Source organism: Anopheles stephensi, chromosome 2 (assembly GCF_013141755.1).
Source record: "Anopheles stephensi strain Indian chromosome 2, UCI_ANSTEP_V1.0, whole genome shotgun sequence".
Taxonomy (NCBI): domain Eukaryota; kingdom Metazoa; phylum Arthropoda; class Insecta; order Diptera; family Culicidae; genus Anopheles; species Anopheles stephensi.
In genome coordinates, this window is record NC_050202.1 from 8330213 (window position 1) to 8349790 (window position 19578).

Genomic DNA, 19578 nt, shown 5'->3' on the forward strand with positions numbered 1-19578 from the left:
CAGAGGGCGAGCATCACACAAGATTAATCTGCTTCTCGTCGGTTTTAATAGACTTCCTATTGAGTCGTTAGTAGTGAGGAACATCCGGTCTGGAAGTACGTCTTTCGGATCTACCTACATTCATGAAAAATCAATTAACTCGCATAACGGCAACTCAATTTGCCACAACATATCGACTATTTCCCAAGGGCCTAGGCATGAGAACAGCGTGTGGATCAAGCGAACCGAAGTTTTTTTTGTCGTTGTTCGGTTGGGCATGCAAATTGACTATCAGGCATATGTGATTCGATCAGTGTACGATAGGCCTGGATTGAAATGGATAGTTGTTTGTCCCTCCGTTCCCAATTTTTATAGTGACTGCTCAGCAGCACCGATGCGTTCGTGTGTGTGTGTGCCTCCCGGGGAGATGAATTCATTTTCCGGCTCATTGCAACTCATCTGTTGCCATTGTTTGGGTGGCATGAAGAGAACAAAAAATGCTCCACTGCCTCCCCTTTTTTTTGAGCTTCAATCGAATCCCGGTGGGGATATTATTCACACTTCGCTACCCATTTTAGGGTAGCTCGGTGATGACGTGGTAGAGAGATAGAGCGCGGTCCTCTGTGCTGCAAATGGAAAATCAAAATCATTCAGTTCAGTGGGACGTTTTTGTTTTGCACCCCGCCCGACTGCCCAGTGCACACGCAAACCCAGTTTTCCCCAGTGATGAGGAGAGCTTTCACTCATTAGTGAGTCACCAGCTGGTGTCGTCGATGTCGGAATCGTACGTATATGCGCTTCATACTGTGCCAGTTGCAACTGAGCTAGAATTAATTCAATTTTTGCCGCTTACTGATGCCGGGGGCTAGGAGGAAAAGTCGCACAAAAAAAAAAAGGACACCAACTTCGCACCAACACCACTTTCACAATCTATTTCGAGGCTTATACGAATCCAATGGAAATTCATCAAAACCGATTCGTTCAGCAGTAGCAGCGACCGATTGTATAGTTGGGTTTTATAGAGACCGAGCGGAGCGATAAGCGAGCAATGCTCGGAAGTGGTTTATCATGAGGTTGGTTGAGTTTCATTAAATTTGTAACATCAGCTTTCGGAATGGGAATGTTGGCAGCATTTGTTAAGGCTGAGTGCAATTTGATTGTTTTGGGTTACTGGTGTTTTTTTTCCCACTTCCGAGCTGGAATTTATTGGCATACTGGCACGATTAAGCGAAATTGTGCTTAATGCGTTTAAATAAGGTGTGGTAGAAATTTAATTGCAATTTCCTACGTAAAGTTGAACAGTCGAATTGTTAGTAATTCAGGGGTTTTTTAAGATGACAATGTAAATCGGGATTGCTCTTTTTTTGCTAGCATTCTTTTGGTGATTTTTAAACTACTTATATATGTTATAGGAGGGTTGGTTTTAGAGGATTATGAATTAGGTGAATTAGGTGAAGGTGATTATCTCATGGAGGAGGTCGTTTAGCTCTTTCTGAGACTTAGTTTTGCCCGTAATAAATTAGTCAGTCCTACGTTCGGGGAGGCGGTCTGGATGGGATTTGATCCTCGGTCCTGCCGCGAGAAGACTGACGCCGTTATAGCCCAGAATATTGGGTATTGAAGCCTTTACCAAGTTGCTAATCCACATTTAATTAGCTAAGTTTAAGAATTGGTTTGAACAAGAGTTCAATATATTGAAATAATTAATACAAAATATTGCCATCAGAAGATCTTAAATCTAAGTCTAAGTAAAGATTTTTCGCAACTGAACTTTTGGCAGCCACGGACTTCTCCCAGATTCCTTCTGTTGGCGTTTTGTCTATCAAACTTGAGCCTCTCAACTGATTCTCTACGAAATCTTTCCGATCAGGTGAAGACTATATTGGACTTCAAAATGCTGCTGTCTCAATATCAGACAATATCTTGGTTGACGGTACATCGACTTGGTTTAGTTGATTCTGGAGGTATTGGAGACATTTTTCTTGGACGTTTTAAGATATCTTCATTCGTATGCAACAAGGACGCCCTTGCAGTTTTGCAACATTATCTGGTGATGTTGGACTATTTTCTTTTTCTTCCTTGGCACTACAACCTTGCAGGTCCTACCGTGTAAGACCTGCAAAAATCTAACCGCAGATGGAGAAGATATTATCTGCTGGTATTGTGATATCACCAGAGAACTTTGTACTAAATACTGATCCAATTCAATCGTACCACGTGCTGCCGTTATCTAAAACCATGCTATTCTTTTAAATCATCTGGAATATATATGTATACAGTGTTAGTGATGCTGATCGTTCCCAAACGATGATTTCCAATTATTCTAAACATCGACACGATTCAGTTAGCAAGCCTATTGGAATCCGAGTGTCCAATTTCTAGTCAATGATTTCCCCGGTGCATTGAGCAAACAAAAAACCGGTGGTTTAAAATTTTCTCTCCAAACACTATCAACCCTTCTACCGGATTGCTGTTGGCGGGGAGAAGAACACCTACGGGGTGTTGTTATTTTATTGTGTGCTATCATGTGAAATTAAATAGCGTTTTGCGTGAGTGGCCGGTTTTTTCTATCTTTCTCAACCGAAGCCTAAGCAGCTGGGCTGCCCGGATCAGACCGGAGTCAGCTGCGAGTCCCTCTATCATTCTCCCGGTGCCCCAAAGTGCCAAACAACATGGGTTCCATTAAAACAAAAATCAACCTCCGAAACCCTTTAGGCGCGTTCGGTGCACCGCAAGTGGGAAGCACCACTATTAAATGGTGCTTGATAAGATAAAAAGTCGATTAAGTTGGGGCGACTGAATGGGCGAATCGAAACAAAATAAAGCACACACACACACACGCACGCACGCACGCGGGAGAGCCTTCCATTAGCTAAGAGCACACAACCTGGGCTGAAATTTGAAAACAGAAAAAGAATGGGAACTGAATTGTCGCATCTAATAGATAGAGTTGTGAGCGTTTTAGTGCTCTTTTATATTTGCTCGGCGTTTCGGCTCGCCTTCGTTTTCCCTGTCGTGGTTTGTGGTGTTCTTCCTCACCTTGAATCATCCTCCGAGCGAGCGGGAGCGCGTGAAGCGGAATGTTGTGTGCTGTGCATTTGCGAGCTTATAATAGGCTTATCTTATGCTCGATCACATAAAAGTACGGGTGCGTGTGACACGCGAATGTTCGCCGCCGTATTTTTCCCATCGTTCGATTTGACAGTTTTGCTGAGTGGTTCTCGTCTATGTTTTATGAGTGTGTGACTGAAGAAGATAGGAACATGGCTTGGCAGCAACGGCGGCAGTAGCTCTGGTGTCGGACAGCTCTTAAAGTGGAACGATCGTTTGCTTTTACGAAGCTGATTAAAGGCGGATTTTATTATCGATGGAACGGGATTCGGGATGTTAATTTGGATAAATGTTAGTAGCTCGGAACCCATTAATCACAATCATACCGAGAAAAAACAGCGTGATAAGAAATTATACACCTTTTGGATTTAATTAATTGGTGTCATCTTTAGAGTTTTTAAGGCCTTTGTTTCGTGCCACTAATCTGTGTTCGAACGTTTTAAACGCGATCTGTCGTTGGTGCGCTCGCTTCAACCCCCTTACGGAAGTCTCCCCCTGTGGTCAGCGCCGATGAATTTTAAATGAATCAATCGTGTTAGCATAATTTTCTAGAACGACCGGTCGTGGGCTCGCTTTCCGGATCGATTTTTCCTGCACACTGGTGTGCCCCCCCCCTGGGCTGCATGCTTTATTGATGTCACCAGCCGATCGATACACCCGGGGATGTCACTGCGGCCAGAGGGTATTGTGGTGAAGTGTATTTTTTTCCAAGTTCGGCTACCGAGCCATACCGGGCTGGGGTTTGAAAATTTACGCAACGACGATTGCAGGCCAAAACCCTTCCCGACCCCCGGCTCTGCGCCTCATCCATGTCAGCATAAATGTCGAAATCGAGTATAACAAAAGAGGATAACACATATGGCAGAATGGAATTAAAAAAAAATAGTGAGGAATAAATAAATTTTATTCGTTTCGATTGACCACTGCTGGTGCAGTGTATGGAGAGAGGGTTTCTGCTTCAGTTTTTTTGTCTGTGTGTGTGTGTGTTTTGCCAGCGAATGAATTGAGTGAAAAAATATCCCTAAATTTCATTCGAATGGACGCGTACTGACCCCGTCAGTCATCCATCATGTCTGGCAATAAATTTTCCGCTCGAAAATCCTTTTTCCCCTCGTCTCCACCTCGCTCGTTTCTCTCGTACCCAGCTTTTCCGATGCCGAAAGCAACAAATTACAGCAGCCGACCCGACCCCATAGCTCATGAAAATGTCATCCCTTATTTTTGCTGGCACCGACGAAACACGACCAGAGGTGGATAAATGTGGGCCATAAAAATATAAAAGCTCTCGACGAAACATCCTCACCTTCCCTTCAGTGTGACACTGGGCCCTGGGAAAAAGGGGTTCGATCCGGAGCGCTTGACCTTTGGCTGGGAAAGCTGTCGACTAGGGGATGAAGAATCCTTTTGTTGGTATTGTGTTTGCGTTCTGCGTATTCTGGTCGACCGGTGTTTTTGCGAACCGGTATTGATGATCGGAACAGGGCAGGGCCGATCTGCAGTCGGGCGTAAAGCCGTACCAAATTGAACAGATTAGAAGTGGATTCGTCGATTTTGGGACTGGGACAGATTAACGAAGTGTTCTTCTTCAAGCGCTGGGAAGTGTTGGCGAAGTGTTTTACACAGGAATTGCATGAAATAATCAGTTTTTGAATGTTTTTGTAGTTTTTGGGACAATTCTACTTCATTGTAACCTACAGAACGGGTTACATTTTTTAAAGCCTTTTTTCATTATAGATAGTTCAACAAATTTTGTTAGAAAAAGTTTGCTAAATTTAGATAAGGCATTACTGAGTGAGCAGGTCTGAAAAGCAGACACAAAGGTGGTCTTATTCTATAGTCCTCCACTGTAAAAGGACCTATCAAGAACCATTAACGCGAAGTAGTTTAGGAACAGAAGAGAACTCTATGGGTGGCTCCCTATCTTAACTACCGCTTGATTTATCGACCCATAATGTTTGATTTTTATTTGCTACAGTTTCTCCGCCCTGCCTTGACAAACTGTCAGACAAGCAGCAGATAACACCTTCACCTTGACCTTCGCAGCGTCGGACATCGTTTATAAAGGGATTACGTCAATACGCTCCACTATCGGAATATGATTACACCAAAACAGGTTAAGGCCCAGGTTCTGAGACGTTCTAAATTGTACCATATTTTCTGCACAAAAACAGCTCTCTCACCACCCTACTTTACCAGGATAAAACTTTGTCCCAACACAGCTAAAGTGATGTTGTCATCCGGGCCTGCTTAAAGGAAAACTTGTGCACAAGTGTGCCTCACACAGCGCAACCACCTGCCGTGTGGTGACATTAATAGGATTGGTGGTGAAGCTGATCGCGAGCCGGCGACAAAAAAGAGTCCCTACAACACGTTGCCACTGTTGATTAGTAGCCGCGTATCTTGAAGAAAACAACCCCGACATCAGCGTTGTTTCCGACAAAAGTTTTGGGCTCGTGTGCCATAAACGCATTAAAGCCACGTTAGTAGAACAACCCCAACATCCCGGGGAAAGCGTTTCACATTCACCAACTTCTAGCTTCTACCGTGCCATCATGCGGCATGATGGACAGTGATGGCGTGGAGCCGGCACCCAACCATACACATCATAGCAGCGGAGACCTTGTCAAGTGGTGGTGTCGCCATAAATTATTTATCATTTGCTTTGGATCGTCATTATCAGGCCAGCAAAAAGGGCTGACGATGGGCGGGTCCTGGAGCCTGGAGTTTGAATAGAAAATAGGGGGCACCATCTTCTATGCTGAGCAAGGGGGACCACCGACAAAGTCTTCCCCAAAATATACATAGAGCGCCGTTTCGTTGGCGTCTCATTTGTCGCGTGAAATATTCATACACCGGTTGGAAGAACTCATTTTGCTGGGCTGTTGTTGAGGGTGAGTGTTTTTTTGTTTGTGCGAGCCTTTTGATCCCGCTGACAACACTGCCGGAGACAAGGTTTCCCGATTCGAAATCGGCGTCACGTGCGCTACACACGCTGTACCTGACGCTTTCGCCTGCGAGATTTATACCTGCGCAGGTGTGTCCATCACCTTTTTTCCACCACCGATTGGCTTTCCTCGGGGCCACGCTGTCAGGCATTATTTTATGCCTGCTCCTGTCACATCCTTTTAACGCCTGCCTGCATAAGGCATCCATTTGCGTGATTTGGTTTGGCTATGAATATTTTTGACTATTTCATACCAATTTTTGACGCTCCAATGTTATAGGTGTGAAAATTCGGTCTGCTTGAGGTTAGTTGTAGAAGCCTTATGTTTGATTTAAGCTTCCCAATTCTCTATCAATTTATTATGTTGGTTTATGAATAATCGCCGATCGAATGGGAGGCACCTTATCCGAGTTCGGTTCTCCACACAAAGCCTTCATTCGTTGCGACAGCCGCGTCAAAATTGTCACCCCCGAAAAATGGCATCATCGATTATCTCGTACATGAACGGTTTATAATGCAATTTCCATCGCTGGTGCTGTTGTATCACCAACAAAACCCTCCGAATCGGTGGCAACATTTTTTCCTTCCTACTTCCCACGACGGAAATCAAACAAAAACATTTATCTCAACCTCGCCCTCGAAAAGAAAATTTAGCCGAGAATGATTAATCGACAAATTGACGGAAATCGCGTGCGCCTAGACGTAGGACACGCGGTACATACCACAAAGAGTCGCCGTAAACAAAAAAAAACTGGCCTATATCGAGGAAGCAAACGCACGGCACAGAAAAACTGCAACAGATTGGCAGATCCGAGGCAGACGAAAGACAGATTTCGTTCACATTCCGGAACGCGCACAGCGACCGCCCGTTTAAAAGCGCTAAAAATAGAGCCAATTAATCATCTCGCGCGCGCCCCGTGCCTCGGATTCGGTCGGATCGATGTGGATTTTTGGAGTTCTTTTTTCCGTGCTGCTGATGATGCGGTTGTTGACGGGGGCGTTGTGTGCGGAGCGGCGGGATGAATTTAATGTTTTGTCAGCTTAATGCGTTCGGCGAGCGGGACTGGCCAGCATTCATTCATGAATGCAGAGAATCGAGGCGGTTTTGGGTTGGTTGTTTTCGTTTCGAAAATCGATTATCCAAAAAAATTTGTTCAATGAGAGAGCATTTCTTTTGGTGTAATTTATTTCTTTCAAAAGTTTTCTCTTCTTCTTGTTCGCTGCATATAAATAAACATCGGCAGAACCGGTTGCGGTGGGTAGAACATTGATCCTTTTCAGGGGATCAAACTCATTGAGCCGGGTCGGATGAAATTAAATCCACCCCACGTTGGCCGCGTGGATGAGTGTGTGTGTGACGTGGAAACGAAAGAATTGTGTGGCGGTCCCGAGCAAATTCCGAGACCATCTTATCACGTGATTCATTGATCGCTTCCACTAATTCTACTCCGACTCTCCATTTGTCTGACTAATCATGTTTGGATGGGAGCAAACAATAAAAAAAGCGAGACTTGTTTTGATCCCATTTTTAGTGGTGCTAATGTGTTTGGATCTGTAGCAGGTGATTGTGAGTCATGTGGAATTTCAACAGAAGTCTATTGGATACCACTCGCTGCTTCGACTGTCATTCCTATGCGATGAGACATTCTACTACTAGCATGGTGAACTTATCACGCCCATCTTGAGTGGCGCTGTTGAGCTGCTTAAGAACTAATGCTCACACAAGACACACAGAAATGATCAATCGCTGCTTGTGGACATACAAGACCCAGTGACACGATATCGGTTAATCGTTTGCAGACTTGGAAATGATATTGTCATTTCATTTCTTCTAATTTCCTTAGGGGACTCCTTGCTCCGGGCAAAACCCTTAAGATTGTTGCGGTCGAGTCTGTCATCTTTCCGGCTCCGCAGACAGATGAGTCCCGGCTGCCCTTGTGTTTGGCATAGAAACATCAATTTGCCGCAAATATGTCCCTCTCTCGGTGTGTGTGTTTTACTTCCCCACTCTCCTGGCGAGCCCTCCGGCATGGGCAAGTTCCGGGGCATTGTTGGCAGAAGGATGATATCACACGGGCCCGACGCTCTCGGCCAGTGACATTGACACATGGCCAATATTTGATTCAGATCTTTGGCTTTCCTGATTAATTTGCTTAGGAAGGAACTGGACGGCAAATGAATGGATTGATGAACGGATGGCGGCGGAGATCATCTTACTATCTTCTGCTCAGGACAAAACCCCCTTCCAAACAAAGCAAAGCACTGTGCGGATGGTTGTTTGTTGAGGTTTCGCTTGATACGGCACGATGGGACTGGAGAAGAAAAGAAAAACTCACCACCACCAACACACAATGAATAGCTTTTAATCACTCCTCGTCGGTTGGTCGCTCGAGGGCACCGGTGATTTTTCCCGGGGCAGTGATTTGTTGGACGGTCCGCCCTTAAGGGAGGTTTAGGTTGCAAAAAAAAGGTTGGAAAGGATTGTAGCAAACCTTCATCAACGGGATGGAGTACATCCATTACCGGAATCGGATAGCGATTACATCAAAGATCAATTAAACTTAAAACAAGGATTACCTTTTGGCGCGAGTGAACGATTCGAGCTTCGGCGGTATCGTTTTCTTAGTACCCTGGTGGAGGACGGGTCTGGTAGCGTTTTAATTAGGGTTTGAGTCACTTTTAATTCCAGCGAACTTTTTTCCCATCAGGAATTCGCCTGTAGAGCGAGAGATAAATGGGGAAGTGGAGCGAAAATCGCTTCTCATTCTTATCGTTCGAGGGTATTTTTTTTCGGATTGAAGCAGTAGTGGATTGCTTTCGAAGAATGGAAGAATCCCTTTTCAGAACAAAATAAGCTGAAAGGAACAATCCGCTTCACGTCTTGCACAGTATAATGATTTGCAGCCAATTTGTACTACACTTTGGAATTAAGATGTCTGGCGCTGAAATTGTGAAACGATTATCACAATTATCGTGGATATGGAGCTTTCCCAGCACAACCACGCTCTAACGACACAACGAAATTCGTTTTCTCAATTAAAATCCAATTCCCAGGTGTGCGATGTGTGGCAAGCGCAAGATGTAATTATAATTTCCTACACCCCATCGAGCGGACAATTTGCGTAAACGCACGCACGCACGCCGGTACACATCCGTCACCCGTAAAGGGACCGCCAGTCGAGCCAGTCTTAAATTAAATTATTAACGATTGTTGTACCCCCCGGGTGTGACCTTCGCAGGGCGGCATTTCAAAAGTTTGCGGCACAATACAAAAGAGTTCGATTAATCAAGTTCTTTGGGGGCGAGGGTGACCACCGCGTGCATCCGTCACTTGCACACTGTGGCAGCGTTTATTACTGTGATACCACCCGCGATGCGTGACACAAATAAGGGCTAATGTGAGTTCACCGATGAGCTGCTCGAGCTGGCTGTAAGTTGTCACGGTTTGGAATTAGCTTTGCACATGCTGTCCACCGCATGGGGTCGTCGATTTGAAGGATTAACCGCGGCACAAGCTTCAGGCGACCTTTTAGTTTCCATCCGTCATCGCCCGGTTTGTGTCCGAATCGAGGGCACTCATTGTGCAGCGAACTCTAGCTTCCGCCTCGCAAACTTGTCGCTCCAGATCGAAGTAAAGACCGAGTGGGCAGCTACCCTCGATCAGCAGGCCCTGCCAACAGTTGAGATACTTCTGACAGTCGGTTGGATGGGGCAGAAAGATGCCGACCGAGCTGGGGTTGGAACAGTCCAGATCCTGGAATTGGGCGGCGGTCCGAGTGGATGCAGCACACACCAGCAACACCAGAGCACACGCGATCACTTGTGACTTCATTGTGGAAGTTTCGAATGGGAACTGGTGCTAGCAAAATTCTTCGAGAGCTCCTCATTTACATGATTTTTCGGGTAGTCAATCCCCTCCGATAAGACGCGATAAGATACCTTGATTGGGCGATTTGGTTCATGCCGAGGAAGTCCGATTGATAAAGGGGCCTCACAGGTGAGTCAAGTGGCAGTGATTTAAATCACTCAACCATCTACTACCGTAGCTAGACGTGTTTCACAACAAATTGTAATGAGACACTCATTCATCACTTGTTTTTTTTTGTGTATTGAGCGGATGCGAACTTCATTATCTTCTCGCACACGAAAGAACCTCTGAGTGGTTTTTGTTGTTGTTGTGTGAGGTCGAAATTTAAAACGCATTTACAAAGCAAAACTTCATCGGCAGTAAATGAACAGTTCGAAAACTTTAATAGCAACCTTCCTAAATGTTTTGATTAAGAGTTTCAAAGTTCCGGACGAGCGGGAGTAAATTCTGAAGTCATAATTTTGCTCTCTCTCTCTCCGCCGAAAAATAAAAACTATTTCTGTCCTACATTCCCACAGACAAGCGCTACTAGTTGACGAAGGAACTGTGGTTAAGAAGTGGTTCCGCACGGGTGAGTTTCCTTGCCCCGCAAACCAACAGCAAATAATGGCTTGCTGTTGCTGCTGCTGTCTGACTGCGCCTGTTGCTGTTTTGTTGCAGAAGAAACTGTTGCAGTTCGTTGAAGTTTAAGTAAGTTCTTCGGGAGGGGAAAGTTTTGGGCGGCAACTTTAGTTTTCCCTACGATTTTTGCGACGAAAAAGGGAGCAAAGCAGAGCTCGGCGTCTCTCCTGACCTTGGGCAGGAATGTGCATGGATAAGTTTTGCCATAAATATGTTGCTATTCCACTATCGAAGCGCAACCATCACGGATCAATAGATATGAAAAATGCAGATTAAATATTGATACGGTCGGGTGGCGAGGCGAGAAGTCTATTGTTTGCTTAGGAAAAATGAACCTTCAACGATGAAGTAAGGAATTTTGGATAAGAGGATTAAGCTATCGCAACATCAATTGTTATAAAAAATATCTTAAAAATGTTAAAACTAATCCTTGAACAATGTCTTCAGTTCGCGTTCATGCACACGCCCAACATGTGTGTCAGTTCCGAACGTTGACTTTTCCTTTAAGCCTGCTTACTCCACATATGCCACGCGTAAAGACATTTCCTCCGTTAATTCAAGTGGAACAGGAAGACAAGCTCCTTGCATTTTACGCTCCATTTCGGTCGCTTTTCTTTCACTGTGCACCACTGCAAAGGATACGCTGGGAACCGTTTGCTCTCAGTTGCAACTGTGCAGCGCTGAATGCACCAGCACTGCAGCGCTGATGCGCTTACTTTCTCCGATTTTTGTTTGTCGTCTGTGCCCGCCAACCTGGGGCGCTCCGTTGACTTACACAATGCGAGCAGCAACTGTTACACCGGCGAGGTACTGAAGGGCGATGCTTTTCCGGGCGGCGGCGCTGTGGCGGCTGTTACTAGAAGAAATGCACCACCGTGCTCTGCCTGGCACCTGCTGTTGGGCCAGATAGTTTTGCCATTGTGAGGCGAACCGGTGGCGTTGAAGACGAGTGCTTTTGCTTCCCATGATTTACCCCACTAACCTCACTTTTAAATGAAACAGTTTGAACACCGTTTGAGGAAAACAGTTGTGTGAGACGACATCCGATCTCCAGCGTAATGCCAACAGGATTATACGCTTTTTGTTATGTGTGCAGCTCTGTTGTAAAACAAAGGAAAGAAGTAAAGTGCATCCTTTTTTGTTTTGCCAGCAATCGGGAGGAATGGGGTTTCCCGTTTCCTTTCCGATTGTGAGTTTTACTTTTGTTTTTCGATGAATTTGCTACCTGATGGGGGGTTTGCATTGTTATCGGTACTTGGATGCGACATTTGAGCTCAGTTTAAGGGGAAAAAAGCCCCATTATTTTCTAGCTGGTTATTAATTATGAGAGTTTGTGAGAAATTTTCCGATAAATTGGAAGAAGGAAAGTTACATCTATTATGTTTTAAAAGTAGCTTTGTAACTCTGAATTGTCGTCCCTTTATTTACCCTGCAGTGGATACTAACTGTCACATTTTTAGTACAGCGCCTAAATGTATGCAACAAGACAAACAGCCCCGAAAAGGATCGCTGACAGCACTGTTTTTCGACACGGCCCAGTTCACAATTTATTTACAAACCATCGAGAGTTCACAGCCGCTGGTAAATTCCTCTCCCAGTAAGTTATTAAGCTCATGAACGGAATAAACCCCTGAACCTGTCTTGTTCTGTCCTTTGTACTAAAACCGGTTAACCGAACCGCTGGTGTACCAGCGGGGTTTGCGATAAAAAAAAAACAGAGCCACTGCACTGCAAATAAATATCGTTCCAGCTGACAGAGCTAAGCCTCGAATGAGAACCTCGAATGAGAAAAGGGGCGAAATTTATTTCATCATTATGGTCAACCGAAGAAGCATCTGGTCTGGTGGACTTTTCTGTCCACGGAAACCTCGAAACCTTTCGTATTTGGGTTCTTTTCCGTTTTCATCGATCGTCGCAGTCGACACAGCAGTGTGCGGGCATGGTGTCGTTAAATCGTTCGCCACCGCTGCCCATTCGTCGTGGTTCCAGGGGGCGAGAAACGTTTACGGCATCCGTTACGTCAGGGATCAAGGAAAATAGGGCGGGGTAAAGCGACTGAAAGAAGCTAAACAACAGCAGCTTACAGAAGTCCAGCTCAGGGTCAATTCTGGGGGTAGAAGGGGGGGAGAAAAGCGAAACACATTTTCACACATTCGTTCGGTGTTCATGGGGACACCTTAAGGACGCTATTTATGCCCTCCGTGTGTGTTCTGTGTCCTGCTGTGGTATGTGTCCGGGAAGGTGTGCTCCAATGTGTTTGGTAGTAAATTGGTGGATTTTGGTAATCTTGCATTTTGCAATAGACGAGATACTGGTTGGATGCATACGATGTCCCTGCCAAAATCCAGGAGCTCGATTGGTGAAGTGGTTGACACACATACACACACAAATCGATAAGCTTATTTAAGTGACTTTCTTCCAGGATGGTGTGGCTTTCCTCGAAATAGACACCCCTGAGGTTGGGCCGGAGTTTCGCACCTCGGGCTGGATATTGATGAGGCCCCATATGAGGGGGGGTGGCCCGTCGTCCCACATTAGGCATGTATTTTCCAACGACCATTTCTTGCACCCGGGGCGGTCGTATTGGTCCTCCATTTGCTGCTGGAGGTGGAGTTCCAAATTGAACCATTAATATTACAGAACGCCCCACGTGGTTCGAACGCGTGTTGGCGTCACATACACCACTTCGGCTTCGTGGTTTCATTGTGGTGGATTTTCATAGACTCCACTGCGATGCCGACGCTCCCCCCACCCCCTAGAACCAAAGGTCTGGTGTGGAGCACATTTTGCAGCCTATCGCATAAATTACGTAGTCAGTCACTGAAATGATATGTGTGAAGGCTTTCGGGCTCAAGCTCCAGGAACTCCACATTATGTACGGCGAGGCTCGAATCTAAGCGACTCCAGCGAAAAGCCCTGGCTTAGTATATCGGGGGTTCACCAACCGACGGCCTAAAAGCGAACGGATGTCAAGTGCGAGGCGTGCGTCCGTTTCGACTGAAAAAGCAAGGGTAAACAAAGCCACATGTGCGTGCCAACACCGTGCCAGCTCGGGCAGGAGGTAACTTGGCTGTGATCGCGCGGTTTTGTGTGCGGATTGCGCTCCCGATATCCCATCCCCGCACCGTTCAGAGGTTTCCAAGAGCGGGAGACCGCGTTCGTCCAGCGCCAGTAATTAATTAAGATATTGTGTCAAATATTTCATTCGAGTCGATAAATTTTCGGAAGCCATGTTCCGACCAGAGCCGTACGTTTACCGCTACGCCCAGCAGCGGTCACTTGACACCTGCGTCTGTTGGCTCCAAAACTTGTTCCCTCCCCATGCCAGCGACTGGTCCTCGAATGTCTCCGTCGTCCAACATAGGAGATAATTGGGCGCGTAGCGTTGTTTAAGATTTATCGCACAATCATCTCAGCGATCGGCGGCGGCCATCCCCGAAACCGACCGAGACACCCTGGGGAGGAGGGCAAATCCGTTTAAAGTCCCAGGGGGGGGGAGTATCGGATTTCGGGGTGACACGCGTGGGTCATGTGATGTTGACAAATGAAATAAAAATAAATAAATAAGCCGCGATATGTGAGTGCCCCCGGGGGGAGAAAAACTTGTACAACTGCCAACTGTTGGTGCTGAATCGCGAGAGCATCGGATACGAATCGAACTCCTATTGGGAGTAGAGGCGAATGAGATTGAGCAAACTCCCGCAAGCATACAATACATCTTCTACCACCGAAAACAAACACCATAAATGGAGTTGATAGATAATTAGTGTCATGTTTTGGGGAATCCGTCGCGTACGCAGGGGGGGAGGGCGGCCCATTCCCGGAATGAGTGCTGCGATGGTGTGAAGCGTAGCGATAATATGTTGTGAGGGTGTATTTGATTTGCTGGTGGGAAGGGAAGCTTTGTGGGTGAACCCCCGAAAGAAACTGCTGGAAGATGGAATAAATGGTCCACCTGGGGGCCTCTTGGGACACGCGTCCGAGTGTCGTGTGCCACCGATAGTGGCTGTGTGTGTGTGTGTGTGTGAGAGTGGTTTATGTTAATTTCCGATGTTTTTGTTTACCTTTTTAGGGTGGATTGAGACGTGTTGTCCCAATGAATCACGCGAAAGAGTGGGACCATATATGTAGAGGCTTTGCTATCGAGGTGAGTTATGTGATTTATATTCTGTGCGCCTAAGGTATATGCTCGTGCTCACCTCATAGTTTGTGGGACCCAAACGGGACGATTGAACTGGAGCTGGGTGAGTTTAATCTCTTACGACTTACGTCCCTGTACATGATGAAGGTGTTTTCGATCTGAGGGTGAACAAATAATGACTTTAAAAGGAATGACAAACGAGAGCAGCGATGGAAATGAATAAATATCTCAAGGTTCTATTGGGAATTTAAGTTGAAAAACTTTCTCGTTTGAAACATGTTAAATCTTTCAAGTTTGGGATACAATGTGCGTGATCTAAAGACAACTGGAGCTAACATTTATGGACTGTAACTCGCATACACGTGCAAGCTAGAAATGACAAGCCAAGATCTCCTGAGGCTGTAGTGTCAAAGACTTTCAAGAGTATTGAAGTCTGTTTCTCCAGCTATTAGGAAATTTATGACTCCTATAGCCAACTGTTCAGATATTTAGTAGACTTGATAAGATTTTGTATCTACCAGGATCCGGGTCATTGGCTACTAGATCTTGAAAGAGTCTTGAAAGGTCCTCTCAAATTTCCGCGAAAAAATCCAACTTTTACACTTTAGTCTTGCGTGTTTAGAATTTTTTTTTCTCAAACCAGCTTAACAAATTTTGGGGTCGAAACAGGAGGATGTTATAGCAAACAATTTCTCATGACACACACACACACACATCTTCTGGAAATAATGTCCCCCGTTTGGGGGTTTTTATATCACACCGGTTAATAAGCTTATCAATTATTTATTAAGCATATTCGCCACCTTCATTACACTCTCGCGAAACATGAATTCTCAATCAAATAAATCGCTTTACAATATTGCCCACTTCCCCTTCTTAGCTTGCTTTGCCGCCCGGTAACCGCATGTGGTGCGAACATGTGTTTATTTATGAATAAATTGACACCGAACCGGAAACGTGGTGAGGTACGACAAGAGCAACAAAGGCACACACCCGCATGCACCCAACGCGTTAGTCCTCTTAGGAAGCTAGTCTTTAAAGGAGAAGGTGTTATCGGGGTGTGCAGGAAGCAATTTTTTATTGCTCAATTTATTTTACCAAAAAAAAAGGCAAAAATTCCCAAAATCTGCCACAACAGAAGCGAGTTCCTGATCATTTTTGGTCAAAGGTTTAGACTTCCAACAGCTTTTACGAGCTGTTGGCTTTAAAGTGATATTGCATTTTGTTGGGGACGCTGTGCATTCATGCAAAGCTTTTATTAAAATTCCTTTTTATCCAACGAGTTTCAATTTGTGAGCTCGGTGATTTAAATGGAATCGTAACGCAAAAACTACTCTTCTTCAACCCCTTTTTTATGATTACACTTTTACTTGTGAAGCGCCCTATGTGCAACCAAACTTTTCCACCTGTTAGGAGCTACTTGAAGGTTAAAGCTATTCCTCGTACGAACAGTGAGTGAGCAGCAGTACGAACTAATAAATAAATATCAACGCAAACGTTACGTGAGCGTTGCACAAGGCGTAAAATTTCCCTCGATTGCGACTGTTTCGCGAGCATTCCGGTCACGTCGGTGCTGTCGTCGGTGTCCGGACGATCCCGAGCATTGACGTGGGAATGCAAAAGAAGCATGTCTTATCGGGCGAAGGATGCTGCTGCCTTCGGTACAAGCGTTTCCGCTGCAGCTAGCTAATGGTAACGGTTTTGCTCGAAGCGCTACGGGGTTTGGTGAATAGGAAAGGATGGTTCTCAAAATTTGTCGCTCGTCGGTTTTATGTTGTAAGCAGAGAATGATAAAAAAAGAGGAAAAAATATATCTAAAAAAAAGGGAAAAACCATCTACTTGTAGAACCCATCTGCTGGCTGTACCGGAATGCAGAAGCTTTTCATGCTCGCTTTGCCGGCTTTCAGTTGGCCCCGGGTATACGGGTAGGCCACTATAGAAGTATGGCTTTCGTGTTCCCTAGAGAAAAGCTCCTTTTTTCTCTTTGTGCCTGTGTGCGTGAGTGTATGTTTGTGTGTGTGTCTGGGTAGGGTAAATATTTACGAAGCAAACCAGAATTTATGACCTGCCGATGGGAACTAGCTCCCAGGCAGCTAGCATTGCTCCGGTGCTGATCGATGAAATCGAAATCTTATTATCAATTCAAACCCAAACGAGCACACTATGGGCACGTACGGGTGATGATGGTGGACAAAATTGCGGGAGATTTACTAACAAAAAAACTAAATCAATCGAGTAATAAGACCCCGAAAAGCATATAAATTCTAAAAGCAGCAGCATTCCAGGATGGTTAATTTTCTTCTCTTTCAAACCCCGGAGTTGGAAAAGCGGGAGCGAAAGGAAAACAGTGAAACCGATTTACGATTTCGGCATACGTGTGTCTTTAGCACTTTCCCCACTACACTACGGAGCGTTGTCGCAGGACGCAGGAAATTGTGCATATAAAATTTAATTTACAACCTATACAATAAAACCAGACGACACTGTGGCCCACACCGACGCAGCAAATTTTTGAGATGTCCGCCCGCTTCCCAAGGCACACCATGGAGCATGGAAGGAAAGCCACTCATTGTTGTCCTCTTTTTCCGAAAGCGTAAGGATGTTGAATGTCCTCTGCGTGTGTGCGTGTGTGTGTTTTTGTTTTAATTCTTCACATTCCAGAACCGGAGCGTAATGTTGGTTCGGGTCATTTAGCTTTTTCAGTTGCGGGTGTCACAGGGGAGAATCGTTGGGCCCTTAAGCCAGCCAGTCGAAAAGGAGTGAAAGCGAGGAGCAGAGGCCAATGCTGGGTGGGATTGTGGTAGGGTGACATAAATTTTGCATTAAAAACTTCACCATTAATTTATGCCGCACACGATTGCGTGTGCTCTCTCTCTCGCTCTGCTCTGGGGAAGCAGAACTCTGGCGGGGACCCGTTCGATTTGTGCTGTGGATGGGTGTGTGAGTGCAGAAATTATCTTCCTCAAGCTTCTTCACCCGGTTCCCTCCTGCAGTACATAATTTGCATCACGGGGCCACACTTTGAACCACCGAGCCTCTCATTTTGTCGTCAAACATGGTGCAAGAACATGCGATACAGGGGACGCTCACGCTTCTTTCCCTGCTTTCCGGACAGACGCAGCCAGACCAACGAACGCAGGATGCACCACGTCGGTAGGAGGGACATGTATGTTTTCGATGTTTTTACACTTCAGTACAAATTGATAGTACGTTTTAATGGGGCAGACACGGACGGACACACCACACACATACAAACCACGATGCGAACCCTTTTTCCTAAGTTGGGAGTTGGGGCACAAAAAAAGACTCCCTTTCGTGTGTTGTTCCTGAGGTTTGAGGGCCGTAGGGAAAACGGGTGTTTTTGTTAGCCCCGAAACTGGCGGCCCGTACCTTTGTGTCAGTCGGTCAGCAGGACAAACCGCTCACCGACCGTCAAACCCGTCGGTTGTCCGTGCGGTTTGCCTGTGGTCGAAAAAGGGGGCTGTAAATGAAGTCATCTGGGACAAAGCGTTGTTGTTGAACAATCTCTGTCCGGCAGGCCGGAAGATTGCAATCGTTTTGTATCCGATTGACCACCGACATAGGTGAGTACACATCCGCTCGCTTTCTCACTCTCTCTCACACGCTGTAAAAGAGGGCGAGTTGCATGCTGTGCACCGAGTGTCCTTGGGAACTGCGGCAAACAAACACAGCCTCTTGTGAAGGTAGGTAATTTATGATGAATTTTGTAGGCGGTGTAAGTGATGCGCAGCGCAGTAATGGCCCGATTTAAGTTGTAACGAATATTAAATTTAATTATGCACGCGTTCGGTTAAATCGAGGGGGAACTTTTTCGCGTTTTGAGTTACTTATTTAATCTTGCAGCTTAATTAATGTGAATGTGAGCATTAACATGGGAGGAACGGGTAACGTCATTAACATAATGCGGCTATGAATTATTGGTGCAGGTGGTGTTTCATTTTACACCTTTGCAGGAATTTAGCATTGTGCGTTATTGATCTGGTATTGGAGCCCAGTATCGATGCGCTTTAATTTTTTTTTAACTGGAGATTGTATTATGAATGCTATGAGAGGTATTACGTACTGCAATGCGAATATTTAATCATTATTAGGTGTCTTATGTTGTGTCAAAATACCTCAATGAAATCCCAATAAAATACTAAGCGAATCCTAATCGACGCCAAATCGGATTCCAATCGAATACAAATCGAATCTCTATCAAATAGCAATCTAATCCCAATAGAATCCCTGTCAATTCCGAATCGAATTCCAATCGAATCCCAATGGATTATCAATTGAATCGCAATCGTATCCCAATCAAATCACAATTGAATTCCATTGGATTCTCAATGGAGTCGCAATCGAAGCCCAATCGTAGTCCAATCAAATCCCAATCGAATCCTAATCGAATCCTAATCGAATCTCAATGGAATCTCAATCGAATCCCAATCGAATCCCAATCGAATCCCAATCAAATCCCAATTTAATTCCATAGGATTCTCATTGGAGTCACAATCGAAGCCCAATCGTAGCCCAATCAAATTCCAATCGAATCCTAATCAAATCTCAATGGCATCTGAATCGAATCCCAATCAAATCTCAATCGAATCCCAATCGAATCCCAATTGATTCTCAAATGAATCACAATCGTATCCCAATCGAATTCTTATTGAATCCCATTGGGATCTATATCGAAATTGGATTGGATTCGGATTATTATCGAATCCGAATCGTATGGGGCCAAATATCTTTCTAAGCGTCTTGCAGTTGAACATGGCTTAGAGTAATTCGTTAGCTTTGGACATATTTTTATCTCATTTGCTTATGTAAGTACTGGGATCTTTATGTTGCATAGAGTCCAAACTGCATCCGTTGTATTAAAATTGTTTTGAAAGAAAATTGTGTTCGGTTTT

General features: G+C 45.2%; 1 protein-coding gene across 5 annotated transcripts in view; it reads right to left on the reverse strand.

The window, feature by feature from the left end:
- The window catches only part of LOC118503757 (cysteine-rich motor neuron 1 protein), a 157930-nt gene that overhangs the window by 4588 nt on the left and 133764 nt on the right, over window positions 1-19578 (reverse strand). The gene's annotated exons all lie outside the window — the stretch shown is intronic.